Here is a 19,724-nt window from a genome sequence, read left to right as displayed (position 1 = left end):
CACATATGTCTTCCCAGAGGTGGTTCACGTGGTAGTTTGTGTCTGTAGAACTAACAGGAGAATCTCTGACTTCTTCCATGCCCAACCCCAAGTCCTCTCTTATTTATTTATTTATTTATTTATGTATTTATGTATTTATGTATTTATAATTTTTTTAATTTATTTACAGAGAGAGAGAGAGAGAGAGAGTTTATGAGCAGGATAGGGATAGAGAGAGAGAGAGAGAGAGAGAGAGAGAGAGAGAATCCCAAGCAGGGCCCATGCTCAGCACGGAGTCCGACATGAGGCTTTATCTCATGACCATAAGATCATGACCTGAGCTGAAATCAAGAGTGGGACACTTAACTGGCTGAGCCACCCAGGTGTCCCTCAAAATCCTCTTTGAAAAGAATTACATGATCGGATCAGGGCTACCTAAGGGAATCTCCCTTTGGATAAACTAAAAGTTAACTAGCTAGAGACCTGAATTAAATCTGCAAAATCTCTTCACTTTTGCTATGTTGTATTGGTTACAGGCAAATTACAGGTCCACACTCAAGGAGAGGGAATTAAGGAGTGTGTGTCATGATTTTAAATTATTTTCACATATGAACTGGTGAATCTGTGAATAAGATGTGCCTAAGAAAATGGTCTGTAATCCATTCTCCAGAAAGTCAATTTCTCTCTATCTCTGTTTCTATTTCTGTCTCTTTCAGTCTAGCTACTATTTATCTTGGTTTGTAAGCTCCAAGCAGCAGATTTTTCTTTAAGCAATTTTGTTAATTGTAAATAATTTTCAATCTTTACCTATTCACTATTCACCGTCATAAAGTCTGCATCAGTTTTATTGCTGAGATATGTTACTTTTGCTGATATACCTTCTGCTAAATATCTAGGGCTACTTACTTATGCCCAAAGAGTTTTTGCCTATTTATATATCTACAGAGCTTTTCATTTGGTTCAAATTGCTTTGGTATTCTATTTTTCTTGATTCATTTATTTATTCAATAATATTTCTTTTTTTTTTTTAAAGTAATCTCTGATGTGGGGCTTGAACTTGAGTTCGGGCTCTGTGCTGACAGTGTGGAGTGGGCTTGGAATTCTCTCTCTCTCTCTCTCTCTCTCTCTCACACACACACACAGATACACAGGCACACACACACACACACACACACACACACAGTAAATAACTACACTTAAAAAAAAAAAGGGAAATGAAGGATTATTATATCAGCTTCTCAGTGAGTCTATCCATTTTGGTAGAGGGAATAATCCCCTTGGGGGAGAGAATGGACAATTGGGTGATTTCCTGAGTTAAACTGATAAACATCTTCTAAGCTTATAACTTCTCATGATTCTAAGCTTATAACTTCTCATGATTTTCCTCTTCAACTATTTAGTATTCTTTTATATGGGAACAACCATCCATTCATTTATTTCATCAGTATTTTTTTTATTTTTTCATATTTTTAAGCGTATTTATTTTGAGAGAGAGAGAGAGTGCAAGCGGGACAGGAGAAGAGAGAAGGGGAGGGAGAGAGAATCACAAGCACGCTCCATCCTACCAACTCAGAGCCCAACATGGGCCTTGACTGTGAGATCATGACTCAAGCGGAAATAAAGAGTCAGACGCTCAATAGACTGAGACACCCGGTTGCCACGCCTCATTATTTCAGGGATCATCTACTGAATGACATTTTAGTTGGAGTTGAGAAGACGGTATAGGCCTATAGATAAGTAGTATGTCAGATTGCAATAAGAATTATGGGAAACTACTTCCCATGATGAGGATTTCCAAAAGTGATAATGGTTGGAAGTGCCCTGTGATTTAGCAGGTTCAGGAAAAGCCTAGCTGGGAAGAGAGCGTTTAAGCAAGGACCTGAAGCAGGTGAGGGACTATATTGGTTTTACCACATGGGGACGGGGGTTCAGTTAGGGAGAAGAAAGCAATGTAAATTCCTGAGCCAAGCATCTGTCTGGAAAGTCTGAGGAGCTGGGAGGAAGACCCAGAGTGTGGCTAGACCAAGGGAGCGAAGGAAGATTCCCCGGACCTGACCAGGGCGATGGAGGTGGTGTATGTTGAGTCTGAGTACTTAATTCCTGATGAACTGTCTTGATGGAGGGCAACAGCAGTACAAATTAATCTAGATAGTTCTCTTTGTATCAGTGCCATCACTGCCTGTCTAAATTTGTTCTACACCTGTTTCTCGAGGATATGGTGATTTACTTCTGCTTTTGCAGTTTTGTTCCCAAAACATATTTAACTTGTAAGATCATTCTTTTCTTCCTCTCCTCTTCCTCCTCCTCCTTCCTCTCTCTCTCTCTCTGTCTCTCCGAGTGTGGGTGTTTGTGTTTAAGATGACAGAAAGGAGATACATTTTTACTGAGGACTTCCACAGGCAAGACACCTTACTAGGTATTTTCAAGAATTAAGATAATTAACTAGAAAACGAGACAAAAACGAGAAAAGAAGTTTCTCTTTGCAACACCGGCAGGCCGTCTGAAATACAGGCAGCTCCCTAACTGTGGAGGAGGGGGGTGAAGCGAATGGGGGTGGAGAGCGTGGAACCGGGTTACCTCTGGAAGACAGAAGTGTCCTTTCGGGACTCAGCAGGGCAGCCGAGGTGCTTAAGGTGGATGTGGGGAAAGAAAGGGACAAGGACACAGAGCTGTTTAGACGCCACGAAACCAGTCACCAAAACAGGCTCCACGCAGCCTCCAGAGAACCTTCCCCGCAGAGGGAAGCCACGGAAGTCTGCTCGGACTGTGTCTGTTGGCATATTGGGAACATTGCGGCCTTGCTAAGCCAAGGGCAGGGGCAGGTGACATTTCTTCCAGCCCAGCACCACATCTGGATTTGAGCATTAACAGGCCATTGTCGGTCAGGCTCTGGAGCGGTGGGTACTACCTGGTCTTTGTCACTTGTAGCCTTCGCTTGGGGTTTTAAAATACCACGGGGTGTGGGGGGGGGTATGGATTTTTGTCTTCAGCTTGACACATAGCACGTCGAGGCAGAGAGAGTTTATCTCTCGTCTGTCTGTTCGCTTAGGAATCTGACAGGCCAACCAAAATGGAAGGGGCCCGGCATCGCGGGGGCAGGGGACATGTTCACGGAGTGTACTTTCCTGGCTTGTTCAAGGAGAATGAAGCTGTCTGCCTTTGGTGATCCTGAGATTGCGGTGGCGACTGGGGCTTCAGACAACCGAGATCACGCGGTCACCACGATGCGGGAACCAGCAAGCCTGAGAAGAAAGGGCTACCATGCCGTGAGGAAAAGGAAAAAAAAAATAAAAAAAAGATCCTGGCAATGAAAGTTGTTAACGCTGGAACCAGATTTGATCTGATTTGATTTGTAAATGTTGAATTTTTGAGGGCGGGGAGAGGGGCAGAGAGAGAGAGAGAGAGAGGATCCGAAGCAGGCTCTGTGCTGACAGCAGAGAGCCCAAGGCGGGGCTCGAACTCACAGACCAAACCAGGAGATCATGGCCTGAGCCGAAGTCAGAGGCTTAACTGATTGAGCCACCCAGGCGCCCTCGGAACCAGATTTTAGAGGACATGGTATAATACGTGTCACTGGAGGCCTTTATAAACAAATCAGGGTTTACTATGCCTGGGAGACGAGAGGCGTGATTCTGCAGAACATAAACTATAAATAAGTTGACTATCGTAGGTTTTTCCCATGGCCAATTTATATTTAATTACCGATTCATAAAAACGCAAATTAACGTATACGAGGAGTCCCTTTGGCTCACTGCATTCATGGTGCGTATGGCTCCCACGCGTTTCCGATGTACATGTCCTCAGCATGGACTCACACCCTAACCCATTTTTTGCAAAACCCCGCTACACCCTTCCAGTCTATACTAGTGTTCCTAGTTACTTATGAGCCATTCTTTATGTTTGTATATTCCTATGGGAGTGTTGGTAGCATCAGCTGCTTGCTTTAGACTTCACAATATTGTGGCAGCTTCTGTCCTCCCTCCTTCGTATTTCAAGTCCCAGATTCCAGGTGACCTCCCTGGGGTAATTCCCAATTCCACAAAGTCTGTAGGGTTTCATAATCCTTCGCTGCATCACTTAGATTCATTGTGTATTTGCAGATATCTGTGCACCACTCCTGACAGTGAATCGCACGAAGGCAAAGATTATTTTACTCATCTCCCAACCACTGTGATAGTCACAATGCATAAACAAAAGCATGTAACGTCATGAGTATTTCGAAATTAGGTACTTAATCATATATGTGCATTCGATACGTTTACTGCAAAATCCTTTCGGACCTACCCCTGGATGACCTGCGTCAATTGGCTGCTGAGTCACGGATCCCACCGTGGAAGTGTCTCCCAACTTTTATTTCTCTGATCTCAATGTCTAGGCCAAGATTACCGTCATTTTACCTACATTTTTGAAATAGCCTCCTAACTCCTTTCCATGCCTTCAGAGCTTCAGCTTTCCAGCATATCTTTCTCAAGGTAACCACAGCTATTTTTAATGATCTAGATATATCGCTCTGTTGCTCAAAAACAACACCGGTGAACAATAACGGCAGCGGGTGACAACTTGACGTGTCCTCGGCAGGTATTTAACCAAGAATGAAGAACACGAGTGGCCGGGGACACCATGAAAACCAGCCGTGCGGACAATCAGCGAGAATAAGGATGGGCCTCCTGACGACCAGACTGCACCATTCCCATCAGAGCACCAACAACACTCGATCCAGAACACTGATGAGGCCATGCCGGCGCCACAGGCATGACGAAACCTTCCCCTCCACTGATCAACAGGAATGGCTACGGCTTCTTTCCCATCACAACTCTGACCCCGCTTCAAGCCTCCCACCTCAGGGATACGCTTAGTAAGGTACCAAGTCACAAACTGGCCCCTGCTACTTAGAGCGCCCAGTGCGGGGCTGACTCCGGCTACCCTAATTCCTCCTTAAACTCACCAGACACAAGTCCACGTCCCGTAAATGTCCACCCTTAACCCCCATCATAGTCACCCCCAAGTTTCCTCTCTGAAGTGCTCCGCACTTCTGCAGCACAATTAATAAATCCCACCTTGTTTGGATCTAGGATGGCTCCCGGTGGACATCGTTCATTGAACTGTAATGGGATGCACTAAGAACCTTTCGGTGACAGGTTATAATCCCAGTACGCTTTTCTTTCCCGCAATGAAGATCACCGTCAATAATGAGAGACAGATAATATTGATGAGAGAATGTGACTCATGGCTTTTATTTGGAGGGAAAAGGGTGGTAGATGAGTAGATTTACAGAAATAGTAAGCAAGGTATTTACACCACTTCTTCCTCTATCTAAAAATCAGCTGCCGGGGCCCCAGGGTGGCTCAGCCGGTCGGGCATCCGACTCAGCTCTTGATTTCAGCTCAGGTCATGTTCTCACAGTTCATGAGATTGAGCCCCGCTTTGGGCTCTGCATTAACAGTGCGGTATCTGCTTGGGATCTTCTCTCTCCCTCTCTCTCTGCCTCTCCCCTGCTCACACATGCTCTCTCTTGCGCGCTCTCTCTCTCATGCTGATAAATAAACTTCCAAAAATAAAATATATATATAAAAAATACAAAAATAAAAGTCAGCTTCCTATCCTCTAGTCATAGGTCCCGGGACATCCTCACACCAAAAATATTTCCTCCCCTAAACACGTCATGTACTTTCTGGTTATATGATCCTGCTATGTCCATTCTCTAGTTTACCAATTACATTAGCAACTCTCTACGTGGTAAATCTCTGTGTGTTTCAAGTGTAGCCCAGCTCTCATTTCTTCTGGGAAATGGTCTCCAGTTCCAACATTTTGAATTAATCACCTTCTCTTCTAGGCTCCCATAATGCTTGAACTTGGATTAAACCTGATTGTGTACATATTTATCTCCCTCTCTGGCTTACGAGCCCTTTGAATTTTATGAGTCAACATTTTTTTTTTTTTTTTATTCTTCATGCCCAACACAGTTCCTTGAAAACAGGGCAGCTCAATACATAGACAATTGATTAGTTTTAGATGCATCGACTCATGTGAACAAAGTCTCAAGAAACTTGTTAATAATCCTGGATCCCAAATTAACATTTTAACATGGCAGTCACATCTGGTTTGAAAACTAGAGGTGGTAACTTCTCATGTCATTTTTAAAGGGCACGTTTCCTGAGGAGGCCAAGTTATAGATCCAAATATTACCACTGAGCGCCAGAGATGGAATTTTCTAGAAGAATAGTTCCAAGAGGTTGTATGGCATCCTAATTCACAGTCTTCTCTCATTCGGGACTATTGCTACAGAAATACCTGCTAGAGTCAGCAAAAACCAGAGTATCTGTTTTCCTAAGAAAATTAGTTATAATGTTCTTACTCTTTGGTCCCCCCACCACTCTTGAAGTCTGAATACTTTCGGTTACACTACCTAAATATTCCTTTTATTTTTGCCAAAAATTGACAAATATCATCAATACCACATGGTCCAAAAAAGTTCATACCTTCTAACTCCACACTGCACTGTGACAGGTGAGTGGACTAGGTTGTACCTCCCTCCCGTTTCATTCTACTGTGCGTGACATGCTATCATCATGAAAATCAGAGCTGGTTGTCCCCACTCTCCTTAGCAACAGATAATACACATCACTGCTTGAGGAGAACTCTTCCTGCAGATGGTGAATCCCAACCATGTGCTATTTATTTTTACTGGTTTCAAACACAGAGGGATGTTTTCTTGACCTTGGCCTTCACGGCATTAAGAACAGTAAAACAACCAGACTGACCAGAGGGCAGTTACCATGTTTAGAGACTTGTCGTAGAGCTTCTGATATGAATATATCATTAAAGCTTAGGAATTGGATCACACTAGGATACACACTGAACTTTGTTGCAGTGAATCCATCTTCAAGCTGCCAGCATAAAATAGTCTTTTTCTAAAATACCAAATGAGGGTTGTTCTGATTAATAATCACTTTACAAGTTCCGCACTCACAGCATGGGTGCTGAAACAGACTTGAAGACAGCTTTCATTGTATTAATCTAACGTGGTTGATAGCATCCATATTTTAAAAATCCTTTAGACTAATATTTTTATCATTAAGCAGTAAAATTTAACTGTTTTCTGCTTTATTTCCAAGTTTTACCACCTGGGAAATATTACTACCTCAGGAATCAATTACCATTAAGGAAATTGATTACAGTCTGGTATCCTAACATTTACAGTGTTTTTTTCCTCTTTCCTTTCCTCCTAGAAATTTTTGGCTCAAGCATTTCAGTTTATGTTTCCATTAGTTATTACTACAAGTTGAAGGTAACAGTACAAGTTTGCTTAAGCCAGTGAGCTGGTTGAAAGAAGAGTGAGTTCTAGTGAAGTGTTGGTGGAAAATATATGAATATATAATGCAAAGATAAAAGGTGAGGTTGTTGGGGTGTCTGGGTGGCTCATTTGGTTGAGCATCCAACTCTTGATTTTTGCTCAGGTCATGATCTCCCAGTTGTGAGATCGAGCCTGACCTTGGGCTCTGCATTGTCAGCACAGAGCCTGATTAGGATTCTTTCTTTCTCTCTCTCTCTCTCTCTCTCTCTCTCTCTCTCCCTCACTCTCTCAAAGTAACTAAATAAATAAACTTTTAAAGAAAAGGTGAGATTCTTAATCATTGTGTCTTAAATAATATATCAGCTGCCTGTAAGATATATAAGTACTTTTTTAGCCTCCTATATTTATGATTTTTGGAAGAGAATGCTGGTTTTTTTAATAACATTTTTTAAATAATAGTTTTAGATTTACATGAAGCTTGCAAAGATAGTAGAGTTCCTATATACTTCACACCCAGTTTTCCCATACTTAACACATTACATTAGTGGTAGACATTGGCTATAAGTTACAAATACTGATGCATTGCTACTCACGAAAATCTATGCTTTATTCAGATTTACCTAGTATTTGTGTCTTCTTCTGTTATGTAGTATCATCCAGGGTACCACAATACATTTACTCATCATGATCATGTTTCCTCATGATTTCCTTCACTATATCAGCTTCCAGGACTTACCTTTTTTTTAAAAATTTAACTTACATTAATTTTTATTTTTTTCAACGTATATTTGATACACAATGTTACATTAGTTTCGGGTGCACAACATAGTGATTCAACTTCTCTACACATTATGCCCTGCTCCCCACAGTTACTGTCTGTCATTATACAATGCTAGGCTTTTTCTTATTTTTGATAACCTTGGCAGTTTTGAAAAACACTGGTAGGATATTTTATAGAAAGTCCTGCCAATGAGATTTGTCTGTTGTTGTTCTCATGATCAGGCTGCTGTGTTTTGGGGGGATAAGACCGCAAAGGTAAAGTGCCATGCCCATCATGTCATATCAAAGGTATGTACTATCAACTTGACTTATCCTTGTTGAGTAAACCTTGATCTCCTGACTGAGGTACAGTTTGTCAGATCTCTCTGCAGTAAAGTTACTCTTGTGTCCCTTTCTATACTGTACTCTTTAGGGAAAAGTCACTATGTGCAGTCTACACTTAAGGATTAGGGAGTGAGTGCAGGAGTCTCCTTCAGGGTGAGTATCTACATAAATTATTGAAAATTCTCCTCCACTGGGGGTTTATTTTCTCCCCTTTATTTATTTCTCCCATATAAGTAATTGGCCTAGACTCATGGCTATTTATTTTTACATTGGCTATAATCCAACACTAATTTGTTCATTTCCTTGCTAAAATTGTTCCAGCTTTCCATTACCTCCTACATCCCTTTGACATACCCCCATTCAAGTACTTTTAAGCACCTCACTTTTTGGCCCTGCAACATAATCCAGGCTCCTCTTGTAGATTCTCTGACTTAGCCCTCGAATCAGCCATTTCTCAAAATTCTTAGGTTCCTTTTGTTGAGAATGGCAGTAGAGACAAAGACATGGGCACCAGGTAAACTCATTGCTACTGGGATAGAGTTGTTTCAAGGCCCTTTTAGCTGAAAAGAGCAAGAAAATATATGCATTTATACTATTTCATGTACTTTGCAAATCTATATCTGCATATGTATGTATTTATATTAAGCTAAACATATTTATGCTGGAATCTCCACTCTAACTCATTATTACATGGTTTATTCTAGCTTTCTTTCCTTGCTTAGCTGTAGTTTCCACACCAGCATGAGAAAATTAACTCCCACCGTTCAACTTCCATTTAATTGTTCACTTCTAAAATATACGTATAGTGGTTTCAAAAATGTTAACTGATACCCCCATCGGAAACAACTTTACCAAATCAAGTACAGTGCTTATATGTATTTTCTTTAGTCTTTGTGTTATAGTCTCTATTCATTTCCAAAATTACTTAGTATCTTTCCCTCTAATCTCTTGAGAGAAGTTATTTGATGCATTTGTAACATAGTCCCATATTTTTGTCACAGTGAGTGACTCCCATCCTGGAATCTCCCAATCTGTCAAGAGGTATTTTAAATATGCACACATTAAGGTTCATTTTTTTTTTCTGTAAAGTTCTGTGGGTTTTGACAAATGCTTAGTTTCATGCGCCTGGTGGTATGTTATCACACAGAATAGTTTCACTACCTGAGAAAATCCCCTATTTCACCCGTTCAACTCTTTCTCCTTCCCAAACCCCTGGCAACAACTGGCATGTTTATGGTTTCTATAATTTTATTTTTCTCAGAATGTCACATAAATAGAATTGTACAGTACATGGTATGTATTACATACTATATTATATACAGTATATATTGTTCATCCTTTCTTTCTGATTTATTTAGATTAGCAATATGCTTTTATGATTCAACCATGTTTGCGTATGGCTTGGTATCTCATTTCTTTTTCTTGCTAAAATGTGTTCTATAGCATGGATGTATCCAAGTGTGTTTATCCGTTCACTTACTGAAAACTGTTTTGAATAAAATTGCTATAAACATTTGTGTGTAGGATTTTGTATGAGTGTAAATTAGGTAGATACCTAGGATCATAACTATGCTTCATCATGTAAGAAAGTGTCACAGTGTCTTCCAAAGTGGCTGTGACACTTGGCATTTTACCAGAAATGAGAGTTCTTGCTGTTCTATATCTTTGACAGCAATTATTGTCAAGTTTGGGATTTAAGCCATCCCAATAGGTATGTTATGGTGTATCGTTGTTCTTTTAATGCGAATTTCCCTAACGACAAATAATATTGAGCATTTTTCACATGTTTGGCGTCTGTATATCGCCTTTAGAGAAGTGTCTGTTCAGATATTTTGCCCATTTCTTAAAATGGATTGTGTGTTTTCCTATTGTTGGGTTTAAGAGGTCTTTATATATTTTAGTTATTGTTCCAAGAACATATTTTGCTAATATTGTGTCCTGTGTTGTGACTTACCTTATTCTCATAACAGCATCTTGCATGAATGTGAATCTTTAAGTCTAATAAAGTCTAAATTACCTGTTCCTTATTTAATGAATGGGGATTTTTGGTTGTATCTAACAACTCATTACCACGACCATCTAGATTATGTCCTATTTTGTTTTCTAAAAAGTTATTTGTACATTTACATCTGTGATCTGTTTTCAGTAATTTTTGTATAATGTGCAAAAGCTGTGTCTGACTTCTTTTCTTCTCCTCCTCCTCCTCTTCCTCCTCCTCCTCTTCTTCCTCCTCCTCTTCCTCCTCCTCCTCTTCCTCCTCCTTCTCTTCCTCCCCATTCTCCTCCTTCTCCTCTTCCCCCTCTTCCTCCTCCTCCTCCCACTTCTCCTTCTCCTTCTCCTTCTTCTTCTCCTCCTCCTCCTCCTCCTCTTCCTCCTCCTCCTTTTCCTCCTCCTCCTCTTCCTCCTCCTCCTTTTCCTCCTCCTTCTCTTCCTCCCCATTCTCCTCCTTCTCCTCTTCCCCCTCTTCCTTCTCCTCCTCCCACTTCTTCTTCTTCTTCTTCTTCTTCTCCTCCTCCTCCTTCTCCTTCTTTTATGGCATGTGAACCACCAGTAGTTCTATCACCATTTGAAAATAACTATCCTTTTTCCAGTAAATTGCTTTTGCTGCCTTTGTAAAAAATCATTTGAATATAATTGTTTGGGTCTATTTGTTGGGTTTCATTGATTTAAGTGTGTATTGTGTCAATAATATTACTCTGTCTTGATTACTGTAGTTGTATAGTATGTCTTGAAATTGAGCACTGTAAGTTCTCTAACTTTGTTCTTTCTTTTCTCCAATATTGTGTTTGTTATTTCAGTTATTTACCTTTCCATATAAATTTCAGAATCAGTTTGTTTATATCCACAAAATAACTTGCAAGGGTTTTGTTTGAGACTCCACTTATTTTATGGATCATGGTGGGAAGAATTAACATTTTAACAATATTGAGTCTACTGATCCATGAACATGGAATATTTCTCCATGTATAGAGATTATCTATGATTGCTTTCATCAGTGTTTTGTATTTTTATGCAAACATATTATATGCAAATTTTGATATATTTATACCTAATTATTTCATATATGGTATTACTCTAAATGGTATTTGTTTTTCAATTCAAATTTCATTTGCTCAATACCTGTATACAGGTAAGCAATGCACTTTTATATAATGTCCTTTATCTTAATCACTTATTAATTGAAGGAATATTTTTGTATATTCTTTAGAGTTTTTTACATATCCATTTTTTTTCCCTTGGTGAATAAAAGCAATTTTATTTCTTCCTTTCAAACTGTTTGTTTTCTTTTCAATTCAGTACAGATTTTTAACCCAGGGCTTCCAGTATTATACTGAGTAGTGTAATAACTCAACTTGATAAAAACACCTCCAAAAATACCCACAGATTATACCATACTTAATTTCTAATTACTGAATGCTCTCCCCATAAAATCAGGAACAGGGGAAGTATATCTGCTCTCACCAGTGCCATCACTATTATACCAGAAGTTCTAGCCAGCAAACTAAAAGACCAAAATGACAACAACACAGCATGCAAAACAGGCAAGTTGGAAATAAATAAATAAATAAATAAATAAATAAATAAGGTTCTCTCTCGGGATGCCTCAGTGGCTCAGTCAATTAGGTGTCGGACTTCAGTTCAGGTCATGATCTCACAGTTCATGGGTTTGAGCCCCATATCGGGCTCTGTGCTGACAGCTCGGAGCCTGGAACCTGCTTCAGATTCTGGGTCTCTCTCTCTCTCTCTCTCTGCCCCTCAGCTGCTCACACTCTGTCTCTCTCTCTCTCTCTCTCTCTCTCAAAAATAAATAAACATTAACAAATTAAAAAAAAATAAAGTTCTCTCTCTCTCTATGCAAATAATTTGATAGTCTATGTAGAAAACCCTAAGGGATCTATAAAAAATTTCCAGGACTAAGTCCAGAAACAGAAAGTTCACAAGAAACAATGTAAACAGAAAAGTCAACTACATTTCTATATTATAGCAACAAGTATATAGAAACACAAATTAAAAACCCAATACACTTTACAATAGCTCTAAAACTGAAACACTTAGGTGTAAACCTAACAAAAACAGAAAATTTTTCTGCTACAAACAACAAAATACTGATGGAAAAAATCAAATAAAATCCAAATAAATGAGAGACATTTCATTTCCTTGGTTTAGAAGACTGATCAGAGCCAATTCTCCCCAAATTGATATGCATGTTTGATGCAATCTTATCAAATCTCCACAAGAGTTTTTGGAAATATAAATGAGATTATTCTAAAACTGTATGGAAAGGCAAAGTAACTACAAGAGCTAAAATAATTCTGTTAAAAGAAGAATAAAGTGGGAGGAAATATTCTATTTGAATTCAAGACATAATATATAGCTATAATTATCATGACTATGTGGTATTTGTGGAGGGAAGGACATATAGATCAATAGAACAGAAGGACGAATCCAGGAATAGATTCATAAAATCATGCCCATTAAATTTTTCATGATGGAGCAAAGGCAGTTCATCAGAGGACGTATAGCCTTTCCAACAAGTGGTGCTGGAGAAACTGAGCTTCTATAAACAAACAAACAAGGGGCACCTGGGTGGCTCAATCATCCAACTTGGGTTCAGGTCATTATCTTGCTGCTGTCAGGACAGAGCCTGCTTCAGACTCTCTTTCCCCCTCTCTCTCTACTCCTCCCCAGCTCATTCTCTCTCTCTCTCTCTCTCTCTCAAAATAAATAAATAAACTAATTTTACAAATGTTTATAAAAAGGAAAGAAGAAAATGGACCTCACACCTTAAAAAGCCCAACTTCACATCTCATAGAAAATTAACTTAGAATGTATAATAGATTTAAATGGAAAATATGAAACTATAAAACTTTAAGAAGATAACATAAAAGGAAATTTTCAGGCCTCAGGGCATGATAAAATGTTCTTAGAACTGTCACCAAAAACACAATCCATAAAAGAAAAAAATATATATCAATTAATTAGATGTTATCATAACTGTGAATGACCCTGTTATGTCAATTAAAAGACAAGCTGGGAAGAAAGCCTTTGTCAACCACATAGCTGGCAAAGGACTCAGATCTAAAATATGTAAAGAACTCCCCAAATTCAACTGTTAGATAGAAAACAATAACAAAAGGAATCCAATTAGAAAATGGGTAACTAGCACAATAACAAATAATTGTATGAAAATATGTGTAATATCACTAATCACTAGGGAAAAGAAATATTACTACACACTTATTAAAAGACAATGTATTCTGGTGACAACACACAATTTTTCACCAGACAAATTCTGATGACAATACAGAAAAACTGGATCTATATTCATTCATTGCCAGTGAGAATGTAAAATGGCATAGTCACTCTAGAAGATATTTTGATATTTTTTTTAAATGAAAATACAATTACAATAAACCCAGCAATTACACTCCTGGATATTTATCCAAAAAAACCAAAAGCTTATGTCCACACAAATACCTGTACTCTCTTTTACAAAAATAACTTTTTTTGGTAATCGCCCAAACCTGAAACAGCCAAAATGTCCCTTAATAGGTGAATGGTTTAACTGTGGTGCGTCCATATCATGGACTATTACTCAGCAAAAAAAAAAAAAAAAAAAAAATGAACTATTGATACAACAATTGGATGGATCTCATGGACATTATGCCGAATGAAAAAGACCAATCTCAAAGGTCACATGATCTCTGATTTTATATCCATAATAGTCTCTAAATTATTTTTAAAAATATGGAGATGCCAAGCAGATTAGTGATTGTCAGGGGTTAGGAATAAAGACACATGGGGGGATGTGTGTAACTACTAAGGGGTAGCACAAGGAAGTTCTTGGTGATGATGGAATAACCTCATGTATTGATTACAATGATCGGATGAATACACGCATTTGATAAAATGTTTCAGAACTATGCACACATATTATATCAATGTCAATACCCTCGTTTTTCATCTTGTTCTATAATCAATTAAGATGCAGTGTTTGATAGGGACAGAATGAGCGAGAGAGCATCTGTGATCTCTCTGTACTACCTTTGCCACTTTTGTATAAAATAATTTTTAAATGAGAATTTTAAGGGGCGCCTGGATGGTGCAGTCGTTAAGCGTCTGACTTCAGCCAGGTCACGATCTCGCGGTCCGTGAGTTCGAGCCCCGCGTCCGGGCTCTGGGCTGATGGCTCAGAGCCTGGAGCCTGTTCCCGATTCTGTGTCTCCCTCTCTCTCTGCCCCTCCCCCGTTCATGCTCTGTCTCTCTGTGTCCCAAAAATAAATAAACGTTGAAAAAAAAATTTAAATGAGAAGTTTAAGAAGTTGTAAAATATTTTCATATGGCTTAAACTTTATCAAAGTATTTATTCACTAATTCAACAAATATTATCAAATGCTTCATCTGCCAGTACTATTTTAAGTGATAAAAATTCACCAGAATAAAGCAGTTTCCGATTCTGTGGGGCTTCCTTTCTCGTTGGGTGGGGGGAGGATACATAAAATAAGCAATTCAACCTGCATGTGATGTGTCAGGTGGTGACAGCAGGGCAAGGGTTCGTGAATGATGAGGAATGGGAAGCAGTGTTTCTATCCAATGTGATAAGGGAAAGATTCTAATGGGGTGCCAGGACCTGAAATATACGAGGGCATGGAGACGATCTGGAGAGAGAGTGTTCTAGGCAGAGAGGACAGCAAGACCCTGAGATTAGACAGGGATTGGCATGTTCAGCAAAGAGCAAGGAGTTTATATGACTGAACTATGAGCAGGACTAGGTTGGAAGGAACTGGAATCAGAATAATGAGTAGCCAGATTGTATATAACTGGTAAGAACTTTGGGTTTTATGCTAACTTAGAAACCCCTTGAAAATGTTCGAGAAACGTGAAATAAAGATTAAGATTAAAGAAAATTAAGACAATTAAAGAATATTACTATGATTTTATTTACTATATTTTAAAAGCTTGGATGGATGGCATAACCCAAGGATAAAAACCTGCCTCCCACAAATATACCTCATTTTTTTATGATGAAAATACAGAAATTTGATTTTTCAGAGTCTTCAAAACACCAGTATTATTAAAGTTGTTTATCTCTTGTCAAATGTCAAGATATACCTGTATTTAAGATATTTGGTAGAAAGTTTCTTCACAAAGATATTACAGTGCATAAATAGTTGTAATCTCTATAGATTCATCCATTCGCACAACATCTTCCATTTATATTGCATCTATCTCCCTTTCACTAAATCCTTTTATTTATTCATTCATTATTTATTTTATTTTGCAGAAACTGATTTTTATCTGTAAATACAGGTAAATAAGGTAAGATTTCAGTCTTCTGCTGCCTCACTATGTTGTATAGGTGACTGATGTATAGACTGTCACAGTGCAAGCATGTGGGAGGAGACTCTATAATAGAAATAGATGTGTGTTACGCTGGAAGGAAAAAAGATCATATCCCTCATGAGTTCAAAGGTGGCACCTGACGAATGTTGAAGGGTAAGTAGGTATCTGCCCAGTGGCCAAAGAAGAACATTCCAGAGGCACACCTAAATAACAGCCAGTAGCCAGGCAAGAAAGTGTGAAAGATGATCAGTGGTTGTAGTATCGGATGCTTGATTTGCACGATGCATAGTTGTGCAAATAAGAGCTCAGAACTATAGCTCCATGTTACACTTCTTGTGGGTATTTTAATCTTAATATGTCTATATTCTTGGAACAAAAAGTCACTGAGCGTGGTTTGGGGTCAGGACACTGAAATCTCCAAATGAGGCTTCGGAGATGAACAGAAAACTGATCATTGCCTCATAAAAAGCATGCACTTCATTTCGTAAGAGATGAGGAATTGAGATAACTTTACTGGAAAATATCATGATCATATTTACTTCGGAAGTTCTGTTTTAGGAGCAGAATGGAAAACTGTTTGGAGGGTATGGACTCTAAGTCCGAGAAAACCACCTTGCAAGCTATTTCAATACTTTTGTCTAGAAATGTTCATTGGTGGACCCAAAAGATTATTAAAGAAGGAAGGGTGTACATGGGGAGTGGATAAAGAACGCAACTGGATAGAAATTGAGGGAAAAGGAGTTGAGGATATAGAACGGTTTAGCTGTAGCAGGAGAATGAAGGGACAGAAGTGTCTAGGCAGCTGCAAGATGGCAGACGTGACATTATCTTTGATGAAGACAACAAAAGAAAACTTGAGGAGAAGGCAGTGATTGTGGGAAAAGCCCAGTGCAAACTCAGTTTGAACATCTTGGGTATGGAATACCCATCAACGAGTTAGGGACTGGAAACATAGAAATGAAAAAAATCACCCTTATGTAACAAAATACATATTAGCAGTTTCCAACTCCACTTTTTTTTAGTCACTGTTGATCTTTAGGGTCCTGGGTTAGGTTAAGTTGTTATGGAGTTCGGTCTGTCCATAACAAAGTTGGTTTTTATTTTGCCACGTTGGGCCTCGTGGGAGGTAGGCTCTAGAACTGCCTTTGATAATTACTTACAAGAGGAAGGAGGAGAAAGAAAAAGAAAAGGAGAAGGACAGGAAATGGGAGAAGAGGGAGGAGAAGGATGAGGTGGAGGAGGGAGAGGGAAGCAGCATTAGCAGCTTCCATACAAAGAAATCAGATTCTTTTCTCCATGACATTTTTTGGTGCCTTCCGGATATCAGCTCACATCTCCGGAGAAGAGGAGTTTTGTCCTTTGTCTTTTGAGATGCCTTCGTGTCTTGACTAGATTTTGACATCTAGGTGCTGGGGTCCCAACCCCATGTCTTTTCTCAAGGGCAGCAGATAACTATCATGGATTGGAATGATCCTCTACACCAGTGACAGGAACGATGGCATGTGCAAAGCAAAAGTCGCACATGTTGTCACCAGCTAGCTCTATTGAGACACTATGGAAATATGAGAGAGAGCCTGTAGCATTGTTAAATTATGGATCAGTGCTTATGTCAAACGATGTCAACTCCAGGACAGGTTCTCCAATTCCAATTACAGCCTTTCTGAACAGAGACTGTAATTCTTTAATAAATGAACAAACTCAAGCATTTCATTTGATTTCAACATGTAGGTGAGCTCTAGTGATCTCTGATCTATATATCAGAATGAAGTATGTATATGTGCTGAAAATATAGCTCAAATATGACAGCGGTACAACTGATGACGGCAAAGAGATAATGGTAATAATATCCCAAAAGGTGAAAACGTAAAGGTTATCATCAGTGGCAGCATAGGGTCTTGGTTTACAGACACGTCATTAAGTGCCCTCAGGAGAATATGCTAATATGCTAGGACTTCTCAATGCCATAGGATAAGCAATACACTTGTCCTAGAGCAGAAACATTTTCCAAAGTCATGTAGAAATGGTAAGAACAATGACAACAAAAAACAAACATGGATATTTTCGAGAGATGAATGCAAAAATCTATATTAATTTAAAAATTAGAATACAAGGCCCAGAGGTTTTATGCTAACAAAAAAATCTGCTTAGATTTGGCCCCCAAGACCTGCTGAGAATGTATGTGCCTTTCCTGTCTTCCTTAGCTCAGAATATTTATATTATGAACAAGATTGAACAAGATTGCCTTGTGAACTTTAAGAGTCTGAAAGCTCAATGAAGTTTGGAATGAATTTTGCCTCCAGAAAGAGTTTAATTCATTAGTTAGATGACAGACAGACAGCAAGTGATGGACAACAAGTCATTAACTATATGCACTTCTCTTTGGCGACTGGGTCACTGGGGCTGATAAAAAAGTCACTTTGAACAACAACCAGATGTTGTAGTAACTGGGCATATGTCAAAAAATCATGCTGTATTATCCTTAATTAAATACAAAGACCTTCCCAATCATTTCACTCACTCTTGTCTCTCTCTTCAACAATGGTGAGATGGATATCTTTTCCTTGGGGAAGAGAAACCCATAATTTGTTGCATTCGCCAAAAGTGAAAATGTTGGAGGGCTGGGTTGCAAAGCTGGTGCCATCCTATCTTTCACATTAACATATCCAAAGAACCAGAATGTCTCTCTCTGTTGATAACCACACCAGTTCTTCCTCAGTTAGCCCCTCCAGTCCCCATACACACAGATTACCAGTGTCAAACGTGATGAAATTGGCAATCCGGCCAATCTCAAAATCAATCCGAATAGTGAATCAGTCACCAGTTAAGGGATTCCGTGTGTGCCCACAAAGATCTTCCTCACCTTACACATCTCGTGCTTAGCTTTCTCGGGTGTAAAATGATGAACAACAAAGTAAAACTTGGTGTCCTCGGTCAGATGGAACTTTTCTCCAGTCTTGTCAATGTTGATGGCATCCATTAAGCCGGCAGGGTAGGTAGCATCATTTCAGACCGTGACATCAATCTTGAGGAACCACAGCACTCAGGTCTTCTTTACATCAGTTCCTGACAAGGCACACTCGACTCTGTTCCTTGGGAGAATGTTGAGGGGGAGACGTTCTCTCGGTTTGGAGACTGGCAGATAAGCGAGGAGCAAACACGCTGTTCACTTGATCCAGCATCTGGTGCTTTAGAGCTGCTACACATTTCAGCTGCTTCTTGGGCTCACAAGCCAGGGCTGTGCTAGGCACGGAAAAGCCAAACTTGATTGTTTTTTTTTTTTCAACGTTTATTTTTTTTGGGGGGGGGGGACAGAGAGAGACAGAGCATGAACAGGGGAGGGGCAGAGAGAGAGGGAGACACAGAATCGGAAACAGGCTCCAGGCTCTGAGCCATCAGCCCAGAGCCTGACGCGGGGCTCGAACTCACGGACCGCGAGATCGTGACCTGGCTGAAGTCGGACGCTTAACCGACTGCGCCACCCAGGCGCCCCTGATTGGTTTTTGATAAAAGAACAGTTTTAGCTCTCTTACACTTTATTCCCTGGGTGACCAAACTGACTTAAAATTCTATTTTTTAGGTTTATTTATTTTGAGAGAGAGAGAGAGAGAATGAGAATGAGCCGGGGAGGGGCAGAGATAGAAGGAGAGAGAGAATCCCAAGAAGGCTCTGGGCTGTCAGCGCCAAAGCCCAACACAGGGCTCCCTCCATCTCACAAACTGTGAGATCATGACCCGAGCCAAAATCGAGAGTCAGAGGCTTAACCAACTGAGCCAATGAGGCACCCCTTAAAATTCATAAACGGTTTACTTTCTAATTGCTGTTGAGGCTAGCGATACAATAAAATAATACCCTGGTGATACATATGATATTTTTTGCTACTGTTCTAACTTGAACACAACAAAAATGGTAGCAAAATTATTCAAAAGAGAAACTTGTTGAAAATATGGCTCACAAAGTCAAAGGAATAGCTCAAAGTCAACTTGGCCTCAGAGAGGACAAGAGC

At 39.5% G+C, this 19,724-nt stretch overlaps 1 pseudogene; it reads right to left on the bottom strand.

Moving 5' to 3' along the window:
* Positions 1 to 4,467: 4,467 nt before the first annotated feature.
* LOC123596945 lies at positions 4,468 to 18,948 on the bottom strand (annotated as a pseudogene).
* Between the last annotated feature and the right edge of the window lie 776 nt (positions 18,949 to 19,724).

This window comes from Leopardus geoffroyi, chromosome C1 (genome assembly GCF_018350155.1).
Source record: "Leopardus geoffroyi isolate Oge1 chromosome C1, O.geoffroyi_Oge1_pat1.0, whole genome shotgun sequence".
Lineage (NCBI taxonomy): Eukaryota > Metazoa > Chordata > Mammalia > Carnivora > Felidae > Leopardus > Leopardus geoffroyi.
Note: the sequence above shows the minus strand (reverse complement) of the source record. Positions and strands in the feature narration are given on the sequence as shown.